Below are 26,473 nucleotides of genomic sequence, written 5' to 3' on the forward strand. Positions count from 1 at the left end.
ATGGAAACAGAGCCTTCAATCCAACTTGTCCATGCCAACCAAATATCCTGAATTAATCCTAGTGCCATTGCCAGCATTTAGCCCATAAGCCTCCCAACCCTCCCTATTCATGTACCATTCCAGATGCCTGTTGTAATTTATTGTAATTGTACCTGCCTCCATCACTTCTTCTGGCAGTCGTTCCATACAGGCACCACCTTCTGTGTGGAAAAAGTTGCCCCTTAGATCACTTTTTAATCTTTCCTATCTCACCTTAAACCTATGCTGTCTAGTTTTGGACTTCATGCCCTCATAATTTTATAAACCTCTATAAGATCATCCTCAGCTCCAGGGAAAATAGCACCAGTCTTCAGCCTCTCCCTGTAGCTCAAACTCTCAAACCCTGGCAACATCCTTGTATATCTTTCCTGAACCCTTTCAAGTTTAACATCTTTGCTATGACAAAGACACCAGCACTGCATATAGTATAGTCGGTTCTGCTATAACATGTGTTCCGGCAATGCAAATTGGTTATAATGTGACTGACAAATAGGGGAATGCTTTTTCTAAAATGCGAACTTGTGCTTGCTATAACACGATTCCATCAGTCTGTGGAGGAGTACTTGTCAACATCACATGATCGTTTTGCAAGCTTTGTCCTGAGCATGCGCAATGTTAGCTTCGAAAGAGACTTTGCGCCTTCATTCAACCCATGGACCATGGTGCAATAGCAGCTTTTAAAGCTTATTATTTAAGGCGCATGTTAAGAAGCTGATTGCAGCCACTGAGGGGAATAAGGATAGTGTTCTTTGATTTTGGAAGATCTTTGACGTTATTATGGAGGCCAGGGGTGATGCCAGTACAGACTGCTCGCATGCAGTTTGGCAGAAGCTTCTCCCAGATTTTTAAAGCTTTTAAAGGCTTTGATCTGTTAGAGGTGCTCCCAAGAATCAAATAATATTGTGTTGATCTTGTAGAGCAAGTTGAATTTTAGGAATTGGAGAGTGAGGATGTTGAAGAGCTGCTTGAGTCCCACAGTGAAGATCTCTTTACAGCTGATCTACAACAACTTGTTGCTGAGGGGGAAGTGGAAGCTGGAGATAAAAATGAAGTCGTCCAGGATGCAGTACTACAAGACCTTTCCACTTCTGTTTGGTCTTCTATCCTGAGGGAAATTGAGAAGCAATTGTAGCCCTTAGAGGACAAGATTACAGTGCAGAACACAGCAGGTAGCAGTTTATGGAATAAGATCTTACTTGGCACCCTATGAACAGCTTCTTCATGAAAGAAGAAAAAGGACAAAGCAGTAAAAACTGTATTTTTTAAGCCAGCTTTCAAGAAGTAATCAGAAGACAGTGAACCACAGCCATCCACCTCCGGGTTAACTATTTTTCGCCCTAACCCTCCAACCACAACTACACATGATGGTGATGATAATGATGATGACCCTCAGCCCCTGCATTAACAACAGAGCAACGTTAAAACCTCCTTCCCCCATCAAGTCATCTTGACATTTTTTTTCTGATGCGGCTTGGCTTGTTGTGTTCACCCAGCTCTACACCTTGTTATCGCAGATTCTCCAGCATTGGTAGTTCCTACATTTTGATTCTGTGCCTATGAATAACTTTACAATCTGGATGTCTGCTGATAACACACTACTGTAATTTTCTGCCATTGCCAGACAATCCTCAGTGCTATGTAAATATTAACATTGAAACCTTTTTTAAAAAAATAAATTGTTCATGGGATATCTGTACCCCTGCCAAAGCCAGTCTTATTGTCCACCTCTATTTGCTGTTGATACAAGACAGCCACTTTCTCGAGCAGCTGCAAATGGTGTAGGATTCCGACAATGCTGTTAGGGAAGGATTACCAGGATTTTGACCCAATGATTGTTCCTTCACGATGATATGGTGTGTGACTTGAGGTAGAGGTGTGGAATCTTCAAGATGATGCTGTTGCAATGTTTACGATTTGTTTTTGGTGACAGATTGTGGACTTGAGGTGCATTGGTGACTTGCTGCTGTAGATCCTCTGGGTGGTACGTGTTGCTGCCATTGTATGCTGTGGTGGAGGCAATGAATGTTTAAGGTGGTGAAAAGGGCAACCATGTCCTGATGGGATTGACTTTCCTGAGTGTTGCTGAAGCTGCGCTCATTCAAGGAAGTGGACAGTGCGTCAGCACACTTCTGATTTTTGCTTTGCAGATGTTGATGGATGGTGATGGCTTTGGAAAGTCAGGTGAATTTCTCACTGCCCAACTCCAACGTGTGAACTGCTTATGTGGCTGGTTCAGTTCACTTTTTGGTCAGGCTTCCAGCAATTAATTTTTGCCTTTCCAAGTAAAGAGTAATTTAATCCCTCAGAATTTTTTCCAATAGTTTTCTGCTCATTGATGTGAGATTGACTGGCCTTGGTTTCCAGGTTTATCCCTACCACCCTCCTTGAATAATAGTACTGCAATAGCTGACCTCTAATCTCTTGGCATCCTGTGGCAACAGAGGTTTTGAAAATTAATGAGCCCTGCAATTTCATCTCCTGCCTCCCACAGCAACCTTGGATACATCTTATCTGAGTGTGGAAATTTACCTACTTTCAAGCCTGCTAAAACCATTAATACTTCCTCTGTTTCGATGCTAATGTGATCAATTATGTCACAGTCCTCCTCTCTGGTCCCTAGACTCTCTATTGACCTCTTCTACAATAAATAGGGATGCAAAGTACCCATTTAAAACATTGGCTGTCTTCCAGCTCCTCACACAGATCTCCACGTTAGTCCCTAATAGGTCCTACTCTTTCCTTCATTATTCTCTTGCCCTCAATATACTTACACAATGCCTTTGCATTTTCCTTTAATGTTCTCCACCAGTGCTTTTTCATGCTCACTCTTTGTTCTACTTATTTATTTTTAAGTAACCTGCTGCACGTTCTCTCCTCCAGGTCACTCATTAGTATCTACCGTGTGCTTTGTTTTCCTTCCTTATCCAATCCTGTACATCCCTTCACGTTCAGATTTCTCAGCACTTTTTTGTTCCAAGCTTCATGCTTTATGGGAAAATGTTTGCCATGCATTCCCATTATGATCCCTTTGTCTTACTCTCATTAAATTTGGCCTTCGTCCATTTCTGAACCTTTATTTCCAGATCATTTATAATTATTCTAAAATAGAAAGCGGGACATAACACCAGCGCTTCGTCGGAGGCTCACTGATGATGTTACTTAGAATGGTGACGAAACGTCTGAAAACTAACCTTCCAGCTCAGTGAGCAAACTCACATCCAGAATTATCCTAAATCTTAGTGAATTATGGTCATTTTTACCATAATGCTCTGCGCTCCACACCCCCCCCCCCCCAATTGCCATATCTACTACTTGCCTTGTTTTGTTCCATAAAATTAGGTACAGCATGGCCCCGTCTCTTGTAAGACTTTGTGTGCTTGTATGAAAAGCCCTCCTGGATACGTTTTAAGAATCCTGTCCCCATTGAACTTTTCATACTTTGTCCACGTCAGTTAATATTGGGGAAATTGAATCCCTGACTATGTTATCCTATTATCTTTACACTTCTATGAGATTTTCCTATACATCTGTCTTTCCATCTCTCCCTGAAAGTCTGGGCATCTATAGTATACCCTCTGCAAAGTGATTTGTGCCCACCTTCTAAGATATTATGATATCGTCCCTCCTTTGTGCAACCATGACTCCTTCAGCATTATTAATACCATCTCCTCTTTTACACAACCTCCAATCTCACCTAAAGATTCTATGCCTTTGCAATATTAAGTTGGCAATCCTGTCTATACCTCACCCAAGTATCTGTAATAGCGATGTCATTACATCCTCGTGCAATGATTAACACCCTCCACCCATCTGCCTTACTTGCAAGGCTCCATTCATTGAAATAAATCCCCGGTGCCTTAATATGACTATATTGGCATGGTCTTTGAGACTGACTTGGTTCTTCATCTATATTTATCTGTGCATCAACCCCTTACTCTACCTCCACATCCAATTCCTATGACCAAATTAGTTTAAACCCTGACCGCACCAGCAGACTTCCTGGCAAGGATGTTAGCCCTGTTCCATTCCAGATACAACCTGTAGACTTTTACAGTTCCCATGGACCCCTATTATATTGCTCCTGACTTCCACTTATTTCTGGTGCTTAAAAGTATTCCTTATCTTTTATAATTTTGTAGCAATAATTTCTAACATCAGTTTCTTAGTAGCCACTGATTTTTATAGACCTTCTGTGATGTCACTCTTGCTCTTTCAATAAGAACTGACTAAGTGGCATTTTCTGGACAACTTCACCATGATGCTGCGTTATAAAATGGAGGTTGACCTCCGCCCCTGAGAACTAAAACCAAAACACTCAAAGAGGAGAACCTCACCCTATAATCTGCAAAAAGAGTGTGAAAAGTGGTGTAACCTGCTTTTCAGCAACTTCTCGTGGTTAAATAAAATAAATCCCTGATGCTCACTCCACAAATAACAAGTAACAATTTTATTCATCTAATTCTAATTGTAAGCAAATTTACTAAACTATTAACAAACATAATAAATCCCTTCTAACTACTTACTGTTCCACATAAAACAAGATTCTAACAGTATGCTGTTCCAATAAATACAACATGATCTCTCAAAATTACCACCAGGTTACGTGTCTTCCAGAATGCTCTGTACCTTCTTTTGGCAATTCTTCTGTCAGTAATATTCACTAGTTGTACCATTGGTACCTTTGTTATTAAGATGGTGCTTTCTCTAAGACATAGACGAGACTGTGAGAGGCAGCGATTTTTTTTTTTTCTCTCTCTTGAGCGTAGGAGCTGTTAAGTCTGTGGTTTTATTCAACTGCCCCCTTCTTTTATACCCTTGATGTCATATCCATTTTAGGTATCTAAGTTCCTGGTTCAAATTGAATGGCTAAGTTCAAAAACTTGTCTTGGTAAACTGCTGCTTGGCCTTTGAACTGTACTGTCTTTTGATACAAATGTTTCAATTGGGGTGCTCTCTTGCACTTGCAAACTTTCAAGCTGCTGCTTACGGACATTTTTAAAAAATCTCTAAGCATAAAAAAAAGCATGATCTTTTAAAGGGACCATGCAATACTTTTCCCACCTAGCATTTTACCAACATCAAATTCTAACTTTCTGTCTCTCAATCCACAAATACTCTTCCCAATTTTACAACACCTTCCCTGTTAAGAAAAAAATGAACTAGCATAATGAAAAAGGTGGCTTCATTTTTTTTCTTTGCACTAGTCCTCACGGTGGAAGACAAGTAATATTCCAAAAATTCGAAAGTTGGCGGGGGTTGGGGAGGGGGTGGCAAAACTGAGTATGCTGGCTGAAACCAATAAGAATGTGCTAGAAAACCTGAAGGGTCTGAAGGTGGATAAATAACCTGGACCAGATGGATTTTACCCCAGAGTTCTGAAGGAGATAGCTGAAGAGATTGTGGAGGCATTAGTGGTGATCTTTCAGGAATCACTGGAGTCATGGAGGGTCCCAGAGGACTGGAAAATTGCTAATGTAATCCTCTGTTTTAAGAAGGGGGTAAGGCAAGAGACAGGAAATGAAAGGCTGATTAGCCTAACCTGTGGTAAGATTTTGAAGTCCATTTAAGAAGGACGAGATTTCTGAATACTTGAAAGTACATGGGCAAACTCAACACGGTTGCATCAAAGGGAGGTTATGCCTGACAAATCTGTTAGAATTCCTTGTGGTAATAAGCAGTTTAGACAAAGTAGACCTAACAGATGTTTATCTACTTGGATTTCCAGAAGGCCTTTGAGAAGGTGCCGCACAGGAGGCCTCTGAGTAAGATAAGGGCCCATGGTGATAGAGGCAAGGTGCTGACATGGATAGAAGATTGCTTTCTGCCAGACAGCCGAAGAGTGGTGTTAAAAGGATCTTTCTCAGGATGGTCGTGTTCCACAAGTGTCAGTGTTGGGAACTTTTCACTTTATACATTTAATGATTTAGATGAAGGAACTGAGGGCATTCTGGCTAAGTTTGCAGATGGTACAAACATTGGTGGAAGGGCATGTAGTATTGAGGCAAGTAGGCTACAGGAGGATTTAGACAAGTTTAGAGAGTGGGCAAAGAAGTGGCAGATGGAATACAATGTAGGAAAGTGTGAAGTCTTGCACTTTGTAAGGAAGATTAGAGACGCTGACTATTTTCTAAAGGGTGAGAAAATTCAGAAATCTGAAGTGCAAAGGGACTTGGGAGTCCTAGTCTAGGATTCTCTTAAGTTAAACTTGTAAGTTGAGTTAGGAAGGCAAATACAATGTTGACATTTATTTTGAGAGGACTAGAATATAAAGGTGGGGTTGTACTTCTGAAGCTTTATAAGGCTGTGGTCAGGCCACATTTTAGAATATTGTGAGCAATGTTGAGCCTAACCACAGATTAGGCTAATCAGCCTTTCATTTCCTGTCTCTTGCCTTACCCCCTTCTTAAAACAGAGGATTACATTAGCAATTTTCCAGTCCTCTGGGACCCTCCATGACTCCAGTGATTCCTGAAAGATCACCACTAATGCCTCCACAATCTCTTCAGCTATCTCCTTGGGGCTCAACATTGCTCACAATATTCTAAAATGTTGAGCTATCTTGGTCTTGTTTCATGAAGGATGTACTGACCTTGGAGTGGATCCAGAGGAGGTTCATGACAATGATCCCAGGAATGAAAGGGTTAACATATGAGGAACGTTTGAGGAATCTGGGTCTATACTTGATGGAGTTTGACGAGAGGGGATCTAATTGAAACTTGCAGAATATGGAACAGTCTGGACAGAGTGGATGTTGGGAAGATGTTTCCATTGGCAGGAGAGACTAGGACCTAAGGGCACAACCTTAGGGTAAATGGGAGACCCTTTAGAATGGAGATAAGGAGAAACTTCTTCAGCCAGAGAGTAGTGAATCTGTGGAGATCATTGCCACTAGAAGGCTGTGGAGGCCAGGTCATTGAGTATGTTTAAGATAGTGATAGGTTCTTGATGTCAAGGGGATCAAGAGTTACAGGGAGAAAGTAGGGGAATGGGGTTGAGAAATTTATAATAGCCATGATTGAATGGCGGGACAGATTCGATGGGCTGAATGGCCTAATTTCTGCCCCTATGTCTTATGACCTTATGGTCTTGTCTACCCCAGTCCAACACAGGCACCTCTATATCATTTATTTCTGTTTAGCGCAGTTGTTTCAATCTGAGTTTCTCCCTTTCAAGCTGAATGCTAAATTCTATGTTGTTATGGCCACTGATATCCAGGGGATCTTTTACTCTGAGATCATCTATTCGATCTGCTTCATTACAATCACCAGGTCTAAATGGCCTGATCACTTGCACAATGAACCATAAATTACCATTATGAAATGAACCATTGTAACAATCCTAAAACAGGTGGAAACATAATGATGGAACAAAAATTAACAAAAGAACTTTAAGCTCTTCTCATCAGAAATTCTAACTCATTATGATCCTGCACTATGAAACATACTAGTGAGCAATGCATCATTAACTGGACTACGGGCAGTGTTATTCCTTATTTGGTGCTATATTCAATGAGGTGGAAAGAGAGCACAAATTTGCAATGTATTTAGATAATTAACAGGAACAGAAACAAGGTGCATTGTGACTATGAAAGAAGTGTAGAGGATGTATGCAGAAGAAAATTCTGATAATGTCATAGGATTGCAATTAACAACATAAACTAGAATAATTAATAAAGTTGTTGAACAGCAAAGGAGTTGCTAAAATGCCACCAAGGATATAAAGATTTTGATTTAGAGAAATAGATCCGACACCACAACAGGATATTTTCAGGGAACATATCAATTCAAAGCAGTTACATCGCCAAGAATGTCAACTGAACAACCAAGGCAGGATAGTGATCAGTGATAATGGGAACTGCAGATGCTGGAGAATCCAAGATAACAAACTGTGAAGCTGGATGAACACAGCAAGCCAAGCAGCTTCTCAGGAACACAAAAGCTGAGACCCTTCATCAGACAGGGATGGGGAGAGGGTTCTGAAATAAATAGGGAGAAAGGGGCAGGCGGACCAAAGATGGATAGAGGAGAAGATAGGTGGAGAGGAGTGTATATGTGGGGAGGGGATAGGTCAGTCTGGGGAGGACGGACAGGTCAAGGAGGCGGGATGAGGTTAGTAGGTAGGAAATGGAGGTGCGGCTTGAGGTGGGGGGGAGGGGATAGGTGGGAGGAAGAACAGGTTAGGGAGGCGGGGACGAGCTGGGTTGGTTTTGGGATGCAGTAGGAGGAGGTGCTGGGCTGGTTTTGGGATGCATTGGGGGGAGGGGGAAATTTTGAAGCTTGTAAAGTCCACATTGATACCATCGGTCTGCAGGGTTCCCAAGTGGAATATGAGTTGCTGCTCCTGCAACCTTCGGGTGGCATCATCACGGCACTGCAGGAGGCCCATGATGGACATGTCGTCTGAGAAATGGGAGGGGGAGTTAAAATGGTTCGTGACTGGGAGGTGCAGTTGTTTATTGCAAACTGAGCGGAGGTGTTCTGCAAAGCAGTCACCTCCGCTCGGTTTGCAATAAACAACTGCACCTCCCAGTCGCGAACCATTTTAACTCCCCCTCCCATTTCTCAGACGACATGTCCATCATGGGCCTCCTGCAGTGCCACAATGATGCCACCCGAAGGTTGCAGGAACGGCAACTCATATTCCACTTGGGAACCCTGCAGACCGATGGTATCAATGTGGACTTTACAAGCTTCAAAATCTCCCCCTCCCCCACTGCATCCCAAAACCAACCCAGCTCGTCCCTGCCTCCCTAACCTGTTCTTCCTCGCACCTATCCCCTCCTCCCACCTCAAGCCGCACCTCCATTTCCTACCTACTAACCTCCATCCCACCTCCTTGACCTGTCCGTCCTCCCCGGACTGACCTATCCCCTCTCCACCTATCTTCTCCTCTATCCATCTTCGGTCTGTCTCCCCCTCCTCCCCTATTTATTTCAGAACCCTGTCCCCATCCCCCTGTCTGATGAAGGGCCTAGGCCCAAAACGTCAGCTTTTGTGTTCCTGACATGCTGCAGTGTTCATCCAGCTTCACACTTTGTTATCTCAGGGCAGGATAGTGTCCGTTTTCAGGATGGCAGCCTTTTAATTGGAGAAATGGCACGGTGGTGTGGTGTGGAAGTCAGCAGAGAAGGAAGAAGACAACCGTGCAGGAGTACGTTCGTATCAATGAGTAGAAAACTTTGGATGGGGCTGCAGGGGAAGAAGTAGAGGATCAGTACTTTGATTTGTAAATTGTAAGCCAAGGTTGTAGTCATGTAATGATGACCAGATGATTGAGATACACAGAAAATAGGAGCAACAGCGTGGACCTTGTACTAAATCAATTATATATAGCTGTTAAAGTGTTGAATAAACCGTTCACTTGAAAACACCTTTGATTCTAGCAATGATAATGGGAACTGCAGGTGCTGGAGAATCCAAGATAATAAAATGTGAGGCTGGATGAACACAGCAGGCCCAGCAGCATCTCAGGAGCACATTCACCAGCTTCAAAATCTCCCCTTCCCCCACTGCATCCCAAAACCAGCCCAGTTCGTCCCCTCCTCCCACTGCACCACACAACCAGCCCAGCTCTTCCCCTCCACCCACTGCATCCCAAAACCAGTCCAACCTGTCTCTGCCTCCCTAACCTGTTCTTCCTCTCACCCATCCCTTCCTCCCACCCCAAGCCGCACCTCCATTTCCTACCTACTAACCTCATCCCACCTCCTTGACCTGTCCGTCTTCCCTGGACTGACCTATCCCCTCCCTACCTCCCCACCTATACTCTCCTCTCCACCTATCTTCTTTTCTCTCCATCTTCGGTCCGCCTCCCCCTCTCTCCCTATTTATTCCAGAACCCTCACCCCATCCCCCTCTGTGATGAAGGGTCTAGACTCGAAACGTCAGCTTTTGTGCTCCTGAGATGCTGCTTGGCCTGCTGTGTTCATCTAGCCTCACATTTTATTATCTTTGATTCTAGCAACCTTTCTTAAGTAATGCAGCGTGTGAAACTAGGGCAGGACTTAGACAGTTAATGGTAAAGCTGGGGAGTGGGGTGTTGCCAAACAGAGTGACATGGGGTACAAGCGCATAGTTCCTTGAAAGTGGAGTCACAGGGTAGCGAAGAAGCTGCTTCGTATACTTGCCTTTATTGGTCAGTGCATTTAATGTAGGAGTTAGGAGGTCATGTTACAGCTGTACGGAATATCGGTGAGGCCACTTTTGGAATACTGCATTCAATTCTGGTGTATCTCCTATAGGAAGGATGTTGTTAAACTTGAAAGTGTTCAGAAAAGATCTACAAGGATTTTGCTGGAGTTGGAGGCTTCTGCTATAGGGAGAGGCTGAATAGGCTGGGGCTGTTTTCCCTGGAAGAGGCTGAGTGGTGACTTTATAGATGTTTATAAAATCATGAGAGGCATGGATAGTGAATAGCCAAGGCCTATTCCCCAAGAGGAGTCCAAACCTAGAGACCACGAGTTTATGGTGATAGGGGGAAAAACTTAAAAGGGACCTGAGGGGCAACTTTTTTACATAGAGGGTGTGTGTGATGGAACGAACTGCCAGAGGAAGTCATGGAAGCTGAGACAATTACAACTTTGAAAAGACACCTGGATGGGCATATGAATAGGAATAGTTTAGAGGGAAATGAGCCAAATGCTGGCAAATGGGACGCAATTATTTTAGGATATTTGGTCGGCGTGGGCGAGCTGGACCGAAAGGTCTCTTTCCATGCTGTGTAACTCTATGATTAGCCACATAATAACAAAAAGTTTAACAACCCTCTTGGTATACAGATGTGATTGTTCAGTTTTTCTTTTTCTTGTGTTTTTTTGTCGATGAGTAGGAGGAGAAGAGGAAAACAATAACAATAGGTGATAGTAGGTTAAAGGAATATGTTCACGAAATCTCAATGCATGTGGGTTTTAGAGTCTTATGCAAAATTAGTTCTAATCCTTGCCACCCACCATTGTCTACCAATGATCTGTGATCTTTCTCAGTGGCTTTTAAGGTTGTATTTTGATTTTCTTCAACTAATGATTTATCTTTCAAATAAGATCAAGGGCTTCCACCTATGTAATTAACAGTCAAGTCTGCTGTAAATTGGGCAGTCTGTGTGTGCATCTCCAGTAACAATTTAGTATTTAATGTGGATATCTAAAAATACCACAGTACTGCTGAGAAAACAGTTTTGAGCACTACTGGCATGCTTTTTCCAGTAGTATGCAGTATTCATCTTCATTCTTTTCTTTTTAATCTGTTCACAGCCTTGCTGTGAACATTTGGATTCTGTGATTTTATTTTAACATTTGGGGTATTGAATTTGTGTTTGGTCAAATTCTGACAAAAATTGTATTTGAAGTTGCATTAGACAAAAATAACGGCAATTGAAAAATAATGGATAAAAACATCCAGGAGTGGGCACAGCCTTGCTGTTATTAAGGAGTCACGGTAGTGTGGGTTGAATAGAAAATTGTCTTTTTCGAACTCCCTCGCCAACCTGGTAAATTAAGAATGGAATGGTTATGGGTAGAATCTCAGAGTGGACATATGGAGAAAGAGAAAACAAGCAGTGCCAGTGGTGCAATAGTTCTTGTTTTCTGTGCTGCCTGGCTCAGGGACAGTAAGCATATTGGTATTGCAATTGCAGCTCCTACCAAATTTTGTTTCACACATAGCAGGCCCATGCTAATTCTACTGTTTGGTTCCACCACCTGATTTAAACGTTTAAATTAGAAAGTCAACCCCCAGATTCAACTGTCTATCTTAATTTACTGCAAACAAACAACTTGAAGGGTGCTAACATGTGAAGCAAATATGAATGTACCACTTAATATAAAAGAATCAAAATCAGAAATTGCTGGAAACACTCCGGTCTGGAAGCATCTGTGGCGAGAAAGCAGAGCTAATGTTTCGGGTCCAGGGTGATCCTTCTTTTGAGTTCTGAGGAAGGGTCAACGGACCCAAAACGTTAACTCTGTTGTTTCCTTCACAGATGCTGCCAGGTCTGCTGATCCTCTCCAGCAAATTTGTTTTTGATCCTCCTTCTTAACTGATAGTGGCTGTGAAGACATTGTTATATATGCTAGGGGAGGGTGAAAGGGTAAACGTTTGGAGGAGATAGACCCCATATGGAGAGTGGATGACGATGGGTGTTGTGGCAGCAGTCATTGTGATGATAAGGCATGGTGTGTGGGGTTGGAGTAACTACTAGGGAGAAGATGCTCAGGCCTTAAAGTCGTTGAACTGAATATTGAGTCCAGCAGTTTGCAGCGTTCCCAAGCAGAAAATGAGGTGTTGCTGTTCCAACTTGTGCTGATATTCACTGGAACACTGTAGTAAGCCTGAGACACAGATGTTGACCAGGGAACATGGCAGTGTGTTGAAATAGCAGGTAGCTGGAAGCTCCGAGAAATAGTGGCTGATGGTCCTAATGTTGGTTATTTCTGCCACCTCCACTGGGATGATGATCCAGACAGACTTATCCACCTTCCGCAGGGACTGTTACCTCTGGCACGCTCTGATTCCCTTCTCCACTCCTCCTATTTCCCGCCTCATCCCCGCAACAGCCCCATGGCACTTACCCATGTCATCGTAAAAGGTGTAAAACCTGCCTGTTTACTTGCTCCCTCCTCAATATCTAATGTCCTAGACGCACCTTCCAGATGAAACAGCGCTTTACCTGCACATCGCTGAATCGAATGTACTGCTGTTGCTGCTCACAGTGTGGCCGTCTCTACACTAGGGAGACAAAGACCAGACGGGGTGACCACTTTCCAGAACACCTGTGTTCTGTCTGCAGAAATGGCCTGAAATGTTAACTCTGCTTTTTGTGTACAGATGCTGCCAGACTGGCTGAGTCTTTTTTCAGTAATTTCTGATTATACTTCTGGTGTATAGTATCTGCAGTACTTTTGTTTTTAATACAAAAGAATATTGCAGGAAATGTTCATATACAATATCGTTGTCCACACGGTAGTCTTTTGTTTCAAACAAGAGATCGGTAGCAATTTTCTTGGCAAATGAGTAGCATGTAGAATAACAGAATCTCTACAGTGTCGAAGCAGCCCATACAGCCCATCAAGTAAATACTGACCCTCTGAAGAGAGCATCCTCCTCAGATCCACCCAATTCTTGTAACCCAGCATTTCCCATGACTAATCCACCTTGCCTGTATGTCCTTGAGCACCATGGATAAGTTAGCATGGCCAACCCATCCAACCTGCACATCTTTAGATGGGGACGAAACCAAAGCACCCAGAGGAAACCCATGAAGACATGGGTAGAGTGTCTGTGTGGAACTTGCACAGTCACCTGAGGCTGGAACCCAATGCGGGTCCCTGGCACTGTGAGGCAACAGTACTAACGACTGAGCCACCATGCCACCCTGACGTGGGGTCAGATCTCGCTTTAACCTGCAAAATCATCTGGTGGCGTGGATGGGATGTATCATCCATTGTAAATGATGGAGTCCTGTGTTAGTCAAGCATTGTGAAACAAGCTGGGAACTCGGAACTCCTTGCTGTTGGATGGATTTATGATGTCCACTGTCTCTCTGCTTGGCTTAAAGTCAATGCCACAGCCATCCTTTATGATATGTTAAAGATGTTGCTTGAGCATATTTTGCTGATGTACACTGCCTGCCCACCTGTTTCGCTGTCAACATCCTGAGGTACTGAAGTGGCCCCTGCCAAAATATAGCAAAATCTAGACAATATTCAGACTTGGGCTGACAAGTGGCATGTAACAGCCCCTTTTATATAATTGCCAGGCAATAACCACTTCCAACAAGAGAGATCTAACCATCTGTCTGTTACATTCAATGACTTTACTGTCACTGAGTCTCTGACCATCAACTTCAATAATCTGGGAAAGATTACCACTGAGCAGAAGCAGGACTGAATTGGCTAAGTAAAGAGTAGGTTAGATGTTAGGTACCCACCCAATGCACTGCAGAAATTCTTCAAGGCTCCTGAGACGCCACCTTCCAAACTCATGATCATTACCATCTAGAAGACAAAAGCAGCTGGAACATGGGAACATCACCATGTGCACGTTTCCCTTCATCCTGACTTGAAGGTATATCACCATTCCTTCAGTGTTACTGGGTCAAAATCCTGCAGCTCCCTCTTTAGCAGCATCATGGATCTGCCTCCAGCATAGACAGCAATGGCTGAAGAAGGCAGTGCACCATCTCACCACCACCACCTTCTCAAGGGCACCTAGTGATGGGCACTAAAAACTGGCCCAACCAGTGATGTCTCACATTCCCTGAATGAACAGAAATAAAAATAAATTCATGTGAACCTCCTTCCTGAGCAATTTGGTATTTTTGCATTGACACCTTTTCGACTTTAAGCCAATCTGACTGCATGAGTATTCACACAGGAACTTGAATTCAGAAAACAACAAGCAATTTCTTTCAACGTGACTGTGGTTTGATTTAAATCCAGATACCTGGGTTGAAAGCTCAGTGTCAGATCCGCTCTGCTATCTAGCTACTCTTTCTTTCCCTATCCCAGCTTATTTACTGTTTGCTTATTTAGTTATACAATTCGTGGTGTAAACATTCTGATGGGAGAATAACTATTCTTAGTAAAATTGTGTGTTAATTGGATTTGAGCGTATGCTCTTCATCCAGATTAGATTTAAATTTTGTCACTCATTCAGGAACTGTGGAAATACAATTCTTTTTGGCACTGCTTATATTCTGAATGTTAGATTCAGTTTTCTTTTATCTTTTATCTTGTATCTGCATCATCCCTCATCCCTAAGCACAAATTTTCAACAAGAGTAAAAGCAAGTACTGGAGGTGCTGGAGATCCAAAAAAACATGCTAGAGGAACTGAGATAATGGGAACTGCAGATGCTGGAGAATCCGAGATAACAAAGTGTGAAGCTGGATGAACACAGCAGGCCAAGCAGCATCTTAGGAGCACAAGGTCTGGCAACATCTGTGTTCAGCAAAACAGAGTTAATCTTTAGAACGCAATGTGTGTTCAAAGTCCACAGATATTGCCAGACTTGCTGAGTTTCTTCAGTGCTTTCTGTTTTTAGTCACTAAGAGTCTGGCTCTGTACAAAAATGTATCACCATTCCTTCTAGTCCATTGGAACTTTTGTACCAGCTCTTGGCAAGTTCGGGCTAAGTTGACTTTTTTCGTTACTCTGTTCTTCTGTGTAGAGTCGGGTACTTGTGTTTTCCATTTGAGGCTCCTACATGAGTAATAGTGCTTTTGGATAAGTATTCAATGGTATTTGTTAAACATAGCCTTTAACAATGGGTCAACATTTTTCAGAGAAGTGAGGTGAAAATTAATGAACATCTTTTTTTTAAAAATGTTGTCCTTCTTTGTTTTAAAAAATACTGTTCTTTGATGACACACTGGACAAAAATCAAAAATATATGGTGACCTTGAACATGGCTTTGTCTGTTGGAAATCGTGTTTCACTAACTTGATTTGAGTTTTTTGAGAAAGTAATGAAGAGGATAGATGAAGGCAGATCAGTGGAGGTGATCTATATGGACTTCAGTAAGGCGTTCAACAAGATCCACATGATAGACTGGCTAGCAAGGTTAAGCCACATGAATACAGGGAGAACTAGCCAATTTGGTATAGAATTGGCTCAAAGGTAGGAGACAGAGGGTGGTAGTGGAGGGTTGCTTTTCAGACTGGAGGCCTGTGACCAGCAGTGTGCCATAGGATCGGTGCTGGGTCCGCTGCTTTTTGTCACTTATGTAAAGATGTTTGGATATTAATATAGGAAGCACAGTTAGTAAGTTGGCAGATGACACCAAACTTTGAGGTGTGGTGGACAATGAAGGCATTTAAGGTTCTTGCGAAGATTTGTAGCGAGGGTGTGAGTGAGGTTGTTGGCTTGCTCAGCGAGCTGGCTGGTTATCTCACAGATGTTTCATCACCACGCTAGGAAACATCACCAGTGTGGTGTCTGAAGATGCGATGTTGTTGCACTCTGTTTGGTATTCATTTGATCTGGTCTATTTAAGTTGGGTTGCATCATGTAGATCAGATCATATAAATGTCAAGTGGAGTAGAACAACGTCGCTTCATCGGAGGCCTCATTGATACTGTTACCTAGCATGGTGACGAAACATCTGTACAAAATCCAGCCAGCTCAGCGAGCAAGTCAACAACCCAATGATGAATGTTACCTCTGATGTCTTGTTGTACTCTATCAGATGGACAGAGGAATGGCAGATGGAGTTTAATCTAGATAAATGTGAGGTGCTATGTATTGGTAGGGGAAATCAGGGCAGGACTTATAACTTTAATGGTAAGGTCCTGGGAGTGTTGCTGAACAAAGATTTTGGTTCATAGTTCCATGAAAGTGGAGTCACAGGTTGGCAGGTTAGTGAGAATGCATTTGGATCATAGAACGTAGAATATAGAACAGTACAGACTCTTTAGCCCATGATGTTGTGCCGACCTGTAATCCTACTCTAAGATCAAACTATGTTGCATACCCTATATTTTACTATCATAGTAAATGTTTGCCTTCATCGGTCAGTGCATTGAGTATTGGAGTTGGGAAGTCATATTGCGGCTGTACAGGACGTTGGATAGGCCACTCTTGGAATACTGCATGCAGCGCTGATCTCCCTCCTGTAGGAAAGATGTTGTTAAATTTGAAAGTGTTCATAAAAGATTTAGAAGGATGTTGCCAGGGTTGGAGGATTTGTGTTACAAGAAGAGATTGAATAGGTTGGGGCTACTTCCCCTGGAGTGTCAGAGGCTGAGGGTGACCTTTTATAGATGTTTCTAAAATTGTTAGGGGCATGGATAGGGTAAATAGTCAAGGTCTTTTTCCTTTGGGAAGGAGATTCCAAAACTAGAGGGCATGGGTTTAAGGTGAGAAGGGAAGATAAGGGACACAGTTTTGATGCTGAGGGTGGTGTGAGTATGGAACAAGCTGCCAGAGGAAGTGATGGAGGCTGGTACATTTGCAATATTTAAAAGGCATCTGGATGGGTATATGAACAGGAAGGGTTTAGAGGGATATACTCCAAAAGCTTGCAAATGAGATTAGACTAATTTAGGATATCTGGTTGGCATGAACAAGTTGGACTGAAGGATCTGTTTCTGTGCTGTACATCTCTGTGACTTTGAGACTTAAGTGCCTTCCCTCAAATGTGATGGTATAACAAGAGAGTGAGGAAATGGAGCTCTGAGTACTTTCAATAATAATTGATTTGCGAGTGTGTTCTGTTTCTTTACTAGGTGAAGGCATTTGACAAGGTGAATCACAAGTGTTTACTTAGGACTCTGAGCATTTGGCTTCAGCATGCAGTTTGTCACCGTGATCTGACTTCTGTTCGCTGCCGCAGAGTGTTTAATTAAAGTTAAGGGATCCCTGACACTGCTCCTTTGCTTTGGAAAAGGAGTGTGTCAGAGCTGCCCCTTGTCTGGCCAACTATATTCCTTGTGCATGGAGCCTTTCCTGTGACTCTTGTGGAGGAGGTTGTTAGGTTTGGCTGTGTGTAGGCCGGGCACAGGAATGGTTCTTTCAATTTACTCTGGCAACATGTTCTCGCATTTACCTCCTCTGGTCCCTTTGACCCCTCCTCCTGGTTTTGTCACAAAAATTCAGAGGATAGTTCACTTCTTCTGAGTTAAGAAATTGAGTCTCCATGTTGAGGAGGACAGCCAGTTGCTGGTGTGCCTACGGACCAAGGTGGTGACTTGCCGCCTTCAGACCTAGCAATGTTACCTTACATCAAACCTCCTTCCTGATGGTGTTCCCTGGCGATTTTATTTTTATTCCACCAGGTGCGTGACTTCCATTATGGCAGACAGCTCGCAAGGATCTGTAGGTCTTCCTCAGAATGCTGCCTGCCTTGTACCAGGAACTTATCATTTTCTGGAACGTGGTCAGCTCACACTGGATTTTCCTGCCATTAGGAGTAGCAGCTGTCATCAGAGAACTATTACTCTTGAATCTGCCCCTTCACCATCATGTGTTCATGTGACTGAGGGAGGGGAGGCCGTGGTTGTGGGGGTGACTGGTGTTGGGCTAGATGTTGCTGCGGGAATTGACAAAAAGGGCTGAGCGGGGGAGTCCAGCTTATGGACAATGCCATCAATTGCCTGAAAACAGTGGTGTTTGTACCCAATATCATGGACCAGTTGGAGGATACTCAAATGTGCAATGGAATCCTATCTGCGCTTACTCCTGCTTGGTTAGAATTTCCACATTGGCCCCAGGGTCCTGAACCCCTCTCAGGAACCCACAACCTGAGCGGTTCTGAGTATATGCACCACCCATTTTCATACCATCTGCAAACGAACTGATCAAACTCTTGTGTTCACGTCTGGACAATTAATAAACACAACAAAGAGCAACTGGTCCAGCAGTAAACTCTTTGGATGCCTGCGCCCAGTACAGTACCAGTTAGAAAAGCACCCTTTTGACCATCCCCCTCTGCCACCTTGCTTCTAAGCCAATTTTAGAACCAGTTTGACAAATTGCCCTTAATCTCGTGGGCTCTTACCTTCTTCACCAGAGTCCCATTTGAGACCTTGTCAAAAGGATTTCTGAAGTCCATGTAAACTGTATCAACTGAACTGCTATCACTCACTTCCAGTCAAATTCTTTTAAAAAAAACACTTAAACCTGTCAAACATGATCACTACCTGAGAAAACAATATTGCCTATTCTTGATGAACTCTTGGTGTCCAACAGAATATTTTCTAGTTGTTTCCTAACTGTTAGTATTAGTGTCAGTGTTCTAATGTTCCTTTGTTTATCCCATCCACCCTTCTTGGGCATGTAAAGCCTGGTGTGTAACTGCTGGAATGCAGTAGTGGTGATAGTGGCCCAAAGTGGGTCTCTTGGAGTGGGCGGTGGTGCCCAGAGGCCTTTGTGGAGATCAGCCTCACCCCAAACTGATGCCAAACTGAATGGAAGGAAGAACCTTGTTTTTCTGGTTGTATTTTGGTTATGTCTTGGTATGCTCTGTAACTCAAGATGGTGCCAGAATGTGGTGACATATTTTTCCACTATTTATTTGTTAAATAAAGTGACAATAAATCATTTATTCATGATAGAGGTGAATTTTAGGACATGTGTGAAAACTTAAATATAGTATTGCATAATGCTGCAGGAAAGCCATTTAGCAATGGCTTATGTGAAAGAAAGCATGCAATAAATTCAGATGTTGCACATAATGCTGGAAGATTAACTGAGCTGTAAGTTACAATTGGCATTGGCATGGGCGGCAAATGCAAAAACTTCCTTACAGATAGCTGAGGCGTATAGCCTGTGCCAATTAATATACAGACAGACCTCAAAATTGCCTTCAGTACTGTATGATGATACACCTGCTGTAGACAAAACAGCAATTAGCTCACCCATGTAAATGCATTACATGCTGGTAGAAAAGCATCCATTTAAAACTAAGGAATAAGAAAAAGTAACGATACATCAAAATGTTAGATTGTCAGCGGGTTGGGGGGAAGATCTCCGATCTATCGATGTAGATTACTATGAAGGGAATTGAATTGGATTATTTTATTATCATGTATTTACATGAGTACACATCACCACTTATGGCACCATCTTAAGAGCCAAGTTACCTAGATACAGATCCTTAAGTACAAATTCTTAGGGGGAAAAAATATAGAAAAACAAAGAAATAAGAGGTCCAGCATTACAGATCATAGGAATAAACTAGGAGAGTAGAGGAATAAAAAAGTTGAGTATAACAGTCCCTTCAACCCAGCCCACACTTTCACCTAGTCTGTGGTAACTCAATGAGACTCCTCCACCATGTCACCATTACCAATCAGCATCTTCACGGTCCTCTGCTGGATGCGTGTCTTCACTTCAATCCGCAGGGTGTCTTGCTGAGGTCCTCCTTCTGGTTAGTGGTGACTGCACCATTGCAAATCTTCACCCAGACTGCCAATCAGCAATTTCACAGCCCTCTGCTGTGAAGATTCTTACAACCCCCAAAGAAAGCACCAAGAATAGAAGGGGAGCTCTGGGAATTATATAAGTTTACATACAATTTACACCAGTGGTATTTTTCAATAAGGGCGGGTTTGTTAACTTAAAGGTGTTCACAACCGAACACAAATCCTGTGATAGAGATAGTAGGAACTGCAGATGCTGGAGAATCTGAGATAACAAGGTGTAGAGCTGGATGAACACAGCAGGCCAAGCAGTCTAGATCCAGCTCTATACCTTGTTATCTCTCAAAGCCTGTGATGCTCTGTTGGCATTGTTACAGAAAGTTTCGGGTATCTTTATGATGCCTGTTGATTTTTCTTTTGTTGGGGGGGGGGGTGCGCAGTGGGCACTAATAGTTTCAAGACAAGGTTATCAATCAATTGACAAGGAATTCGAAATTGACAGTAAAGGTTCTGGAACTTTCAAACATCTGGATGCGGAAATTAAACAGAGTGACTCAAATGTAATTCTGCATATAGTATTTTCTGGACAATGTCAATTCTTTTACACTTGATCACTCCAGACTAGAACAGAAAGATGAGGCTGCAATGTAGGAGGAGATAGAGTAGCTCAGTTGTCATATCAGACCACTCACCAGATTAGGCACAAAGACCAAATCATGATCAAGTTTTCAGATGCTAGAACATAGTCTGCCCGTGAAAAAACCAAAAATGGAAGACCTCTTGAGAGTTAAAATAAATTGAGAATAGGGAAGTGTATAGTAAATTTTCAGGTTTGCATGACCCCAGTCAAACATAAAGCATTTTTAGCGATGCCTGATATACAAATCTTGGTGGAATTTCTAGAAGGATTTGTGATATTCCTTGTGAGAGAAATTGAAAAGAAAGTCCCCCTGGCAAGAGAGGCAAAGAAAATAAGAGTGGTAAAGAGCACATTAGCCACTGAAACTCTGACTCTTGTTGATGCTGTTGACATGATTTTCTATTTGTCTAAGATCTCGTGGGAAGTGCAGTATGTAACAGGGACTGAAAGAACAATACCAATAGGATGTTACCTCAATAATTGGCTGAATTGGGATGACATTTATTCTACAAAAAGTGTAAGTGAAGCTTACGATAGATCTAGCTAATTTAAAACAGATGCCAGAGAGGAAAGACATTTTTAAACTTAGGTGGGTAGGTACTAGTTATCAATTATTGGATTGTTTCACTCGGAGGAATGACTCCATAGGAAAAATTGTTTAAGGTCCTAGAACGAGGGTAACTCGCTGCACAACAGTGGAAATATGAAGTTTTTTTAAAAAAAAAACTCTGTGCTCCCTTGCAACAAGTCAGAGCTGAGTGCTTTGCCACTGGTTGGCAACATTTATAATGTGTTATATCACAGTGTGAAGCTGGATGAACACAGCAGGTAAAGCAGCATCAGAGGAGCAGGAAAGCTTGACGTTTCAGGTCCCAACCTGAAACATCAAGCTTTCCTGCTCCTCTGATGCTGCTTGGCCTGTTGTGTTCATCCAGCTTCACACCGTGTTATCTCAGATTCTCCAGCATCGGCAGTTCCTCCTATCTTTATAATTTGTTAGTGGGGTATTTTGTTTATTGGTGAGTTTTATTTAAAAAGATACAAGTTCTCCCCCAGTGGGACACTGACTCCTGGACATGGAAAGCGTGCGGAAAGGAAAGACAAAAATTGATGTTTGTACACTACTGTAGATTTACAATAAAGCCTTTGTAATTGTTGAAAATGTTTTGCACCCTATCGGTGTATGTGAAATTTTCCCTCTCTCCTATCAGTAAATTTTGTGTCTGTCATGGCAGTCTTCAAGTCCATGTTTATAACCTTTTAAGTTTGGTACCAGTTCTTTGTCTAATTATATTTTTGTGATGCGCCTTTTCATTGGTTAATGATGCTATGTAAATACAAGTTGTTGCTTTCCCACCAAAATATGTGGCTTAAACCCTGACTGCCTTGTTTGTAGACACTGTAACTTGAAACTCTGTAATCATTGTTCATGTCTTGTCTCATTTCCTCTGAATACTGAATCAGTTGGTATTTTCTAACTGGTGCGGATTTTTGAATCCTCTCATTTGATTTTAGGGGATTCACAGTTACCTGATCTAGACAGCTAACTATTTTCAGCAACTTTCTGATAGTTTATTGAGAAACTGCAATTTAAATGTGGCATATTGGGCAAAGAGAGGAAATGCACAACCCATGACAATTAAGTCAACCAGGCCATTCTGTCGAATGTAGAAGTAGAAACATTGCACTCCCACATCCCCAGTGGTCCTACGCCCTTTTTATAGTGGTATCTGGTACCTTGGTGGTCTTGGTACGAACAGTCTCAATTCTTTCCTTAAGTTGATGTTGGGGAACTGCTGGCCTTGCTGCCAAGGAAATGGTGTAGCTCATTTCCCTGGTCTACCTTGCCCCTTTCTCTGCTCCTGTCCTTCTTAATTTTCCTTATTTTGGGTTTCGAACATCAATGCTATTTCAGTCACCCATCTAGTCCCCTTTGGCCATTGGCCATGGGACAGTTACTAATGACGTCAGATGACCATTGGCCCTTTGCTAGCCTTCACTTGAGGATTAGCTTCCTATTCTTTCTGAGAACAAATAATTACTTTCAAAACAACGCAGTGATAATGGGGTGCATTTGATGCCAAATAAATTGTTCAATGGGCGTTTTGCCCTCCATATTTCATGCAATTCTTGCCATGCTAGAACTTTGGAAAGTTATGTACTGCTGTAATAGCTGTTATTTCAAATCTCACGCTACACAGTCAATACTAGGAAAATTTAGTTTTTAAAGAACCCCAATATCCAATACTTAAACTATTCAAATTCCCCCATACACTTTGTTAAATTGATTAACACCTATGATTTAAAAATGCAAAGCCATGTATAGTGGAAGTATTATCTTTATCTGACAATGGAGGTGGTATATAATATACCTCCAGTGTATTTATCTTCCCATCTCCAATGCATGTATAGATCTGTTATAATCCACTCTTTGAACGTGTTCTTCGACCGTGGTCTGATCCAATATAAAATCTTAGTGTAACATCTGTATCATGCGATATCTGTGGTCGAAGCGATATCTCCTAGAACCTCACTTTTATAAATTGATGTTCCTTAGCCATGAACCATTTTGTATATAGTCTCTCTTCTCTCCTACTTTTTAGAATTGTTAGAAAATTTAGCAACTTTTGTTTTTGATATTTATGTAATCTAATGGTTCTAGTACTGAACCTCTACTGGATGCTATGCAGCATACCTAACACTGATATGTTGTATCTTAAATAAATATCTAATCAAAATTTTAAACAATTTTCCTTTTGAACAAATTTTCTTCCAGGTGAGGTAATATTTGAATTTGGGTCATTCTTCAATGCTAGTTGTAGTTTCTGCCTTGTTTTTTATAATCCCACAGATTTGTGTTGTAAATTGTAAAAGTTTGCACTACCAAATCCTAATCAGAAAAGCATGCCAATGCACTTGCCAATTTTAAACTATCTTATAAATGTAGATATATGAATTCCTTAATTACATTTTACAGATGGCATGTGCTGACATTACATTTCTAATGCATTACAGTAATTCCTGGCTTCAAGTTCTAGATATATTCTTAAGACCACAAGTTTGAGTGAACATTAGCTACATCAGAAGTACCCATCGATATTGGTGAATAAACTGGTGTTGGGTTCTTCTGATTTTTTTTTAACGTGGAAATAGTAAATAAATTACTGAACATTCCTAAATGAACTTTCTTGAAAATCACTACATATAAAAGAAATACTGTATAAATTCAAACTATATAACTTGTGCAGGTGTTTGTTCGGAGGTTTGTGAACTGCCTCTGATGCTTTGACTTTGCCTCTGCATGTTCCTGGTGAAGCCTTTCGATGTATTAGATATATTCTACCACAGCACATGGACTGCAGCATTTCAAGAAGGCAGCTCACTACCACCTTCTCAAGGGCAACAATGGATGGGCAATGAATGCAGGCCAGCCAGCAGTGCTACATCCCATGAGAGCATAAAAATGATACATATTTGGTGCATTTCTGAATGAACCTTCTTCATTTTGGTTGATCATAAGCCAGGGATTCCCTTGCACTGGTGGGGATGTTTGACCACTTAAAGGATGCTTTGAAGGCATCTTTAAAGCATTTCAGTGGAGATGGTTTTGAGTGCTTAGCATCTTATTGACCTGGCTGAAGGGCCACTATTGGACTACCTTTATCACTGGATTTGGAGATTCTGTGCTGAAGATGGTTTGAGGTGTTTGTTGCTGTTGTCCAAGCTCCAAAGAATAGCAGCAGTATGGGGATTCTTGTTTCTTGGTGAACTGTGATCTTAATCTCAGGTTTGAGATCCTAGTCCTCAAATATCATTATCCTCAGTCAGCCGAAGGTTGAGCTGGTGCAGTGCAGCAGCTTATGAGATTTGTTCTCTATGTTTGACTTCATGTAGAGATTGTAAAAGATAGAGAAAAGTCCACATTTTTCAGAATCTTGCACAGTTGGCCCAATGAGGCTTACAGTGTGAAACCTGGGTGTGAAAGGGGTCTTTTTGAGTAATCAGTAATAGGCCCATTTTTCTCATTTGCTTTGAGTGAGCACAGACCTTGGTGTCTTCTGCTGAGGCCCCTGTATGGAAGTTCAGTGACGAAAATTGATGTGATTTTTCATTTGAACTGAAAGGTAGGTGAGGTTAAAAAGCCGGTTCCTAGTGGAGGAGATGAGACGAAGGGCCTGGATCATCAATGATTTCAAAAAATGTATCCAAGTGCTGTTGGACCACTTTGAGCTGGTAGATCTTATAACAGTTCGTGACAGCTTTTTTTGTAAGCCTGTTCACTTTGGAACTATTTAAGCCATCCTTGGTGAAAATGTCCATTGAAGAGGCAATGATTTGGAAAGCTCAAAAGTTTTCGTTTTGTTGACTGAACAGTTTGTAATTGTTCTCATCAGTTCATTGTCTCTCCAAGCTGCATTGTCTTTTATTGGAGAATTTCTTTGGGATTGTAGCAATTACACCATGTTGACCTTCTTCACTTATTAAAGCTGACATCCTTCACCAAGCTGATTACATGTTGAACTCCAGGGAAAGCTTTGTGAGATCCATTATGGTTGCTGACAGACCCTGACCAGGCTTTCCCCTGCATACCATTCAAACAAAAACAGAGCTCTGTCTAAGCATAGACAATACTGTAATTTTCTTGAGGATGTTGTACGCATGCCAAAATTCTTTAATTTGGTGAATTCTCACTGTCTATTGCCTTGATGAACTGGAAAGTATAATGGCTTTGATGGTAGGCCCTGAATATTGCTATTGCTCAGTGATACATGGGCTATAGTCATTAGTTACAAGTGATGTTGGGTGGTAGGAAAATCACTTGCACATTTCTGGACAAGAGCTCAAAGTTAATAGGATGACTTCATTGTCCAAAATGAGAAATAACTTGGAGGCAAAATAGGCACGAAATTCCTAACCACTTTGCCAGTTACCTGTATGCAAATAGGAATGTTTCTTGAAGTATTTAAATTAACCACGTCTAAAACCTGAACACCTCAGAATGCAGCAGCACTGTGGGCATCACTGCTACCTGATTAACAGTGACCTGCTTCTCAAATGCTCTTATTCTCAAAAGCCAAGTCGGCACGTTGGAGGTAATGATGAATTTCATTGTTTACATCTGTCTTTGTGAAGAGAAGATTTGCAAAATATGCAGAATTGGAAATTACTATGCGCACTAAGTGTTCTCCAAATAATTCATTGATTTTCTGCATTCTTAAACAGTGATTCAACTGGAGTTAGTAACCTCTCCAGACTTCTAAATTCTTTTAAGAAATAAGGTTTAAATTTTGAAAATCCTCCAAACCATTGAACAACTTAAAATGACTCTTCCTTTTGGAAGTATTCCTTATGTTACCCCTGAAAATGAGGTCCCTCTTTTGTCTGAAACCCTACTGAAGTCTGCAGTCTCATGCCAGTTGGAGCAGAATATCCAGAATGCACATCACTTGTGTGGTGTTTTATCAAACACAGTGGTTTTCTAGTATTGTGTAATGCCACACATGCAGTTAATACACTTTGGTTGTGTGACTGGTCCACAAAATGGACTGGCACATGTCGTGGTAATAATTTGAAGGGGAATGCCCCTTAAAATCTTCACAGCTTGTGCTTCATTTTAATAAAGTTGTCAAGCTCTTACTTTAATTAGAACTGCATTTTGCAAGCTCCATATTAATACTTTAACACAGACAGCACAACTGTCTATTAGCTACTCATAACTAATATATTGTTTACTTTGAACACAACTGTTCTGAGGTTGGCAGTGTTTTGCTCGGACTGTAAAAATTGTTGCATAGCGATGAGAAAAGATTCAATGCAGTGCCAAGTATTGAATCCACATAGAATATGGGCTTGTGAAGAGATGGCTCAGAGGCAGTTATTGAGGTCAATGACATTTAACACAATACTTCAAAACTTTTCCATTTTGACTCCATCTTGGTG

General features: G+C 41.8%; 1 protein-coding gene across 8 annotated transcripts in view; it reads left to right on the forward strand.

Moving 5' to 3' along the window:
* The window catches only part of disp1 (dispatched homolog 1 (Drosophila)), a 306,264-nt gene that overhangs the window by 6,734 nt on the left and 273,057 nt on the right, over window positions 1-26,473 (forward strand). The gene's annotated exons all lie outside the window — the stretch shown is intronic.

This window comes from Stegostoma tigrinum, chromosome 4 (assembly GCF_030684315.1).
Source record: "Stegostoma tigrinum isolate sSteTig4 chromosome 4, sSteTig4.hap1, whole genome shotgun sequence".
Lineage (NCBI taxonomy): Eukaryota > Metazoa > Chordata > Chondrichthyes > Orectolobiformes > Stegostomatidae > Stegostoma > Stegostoma tigrinum.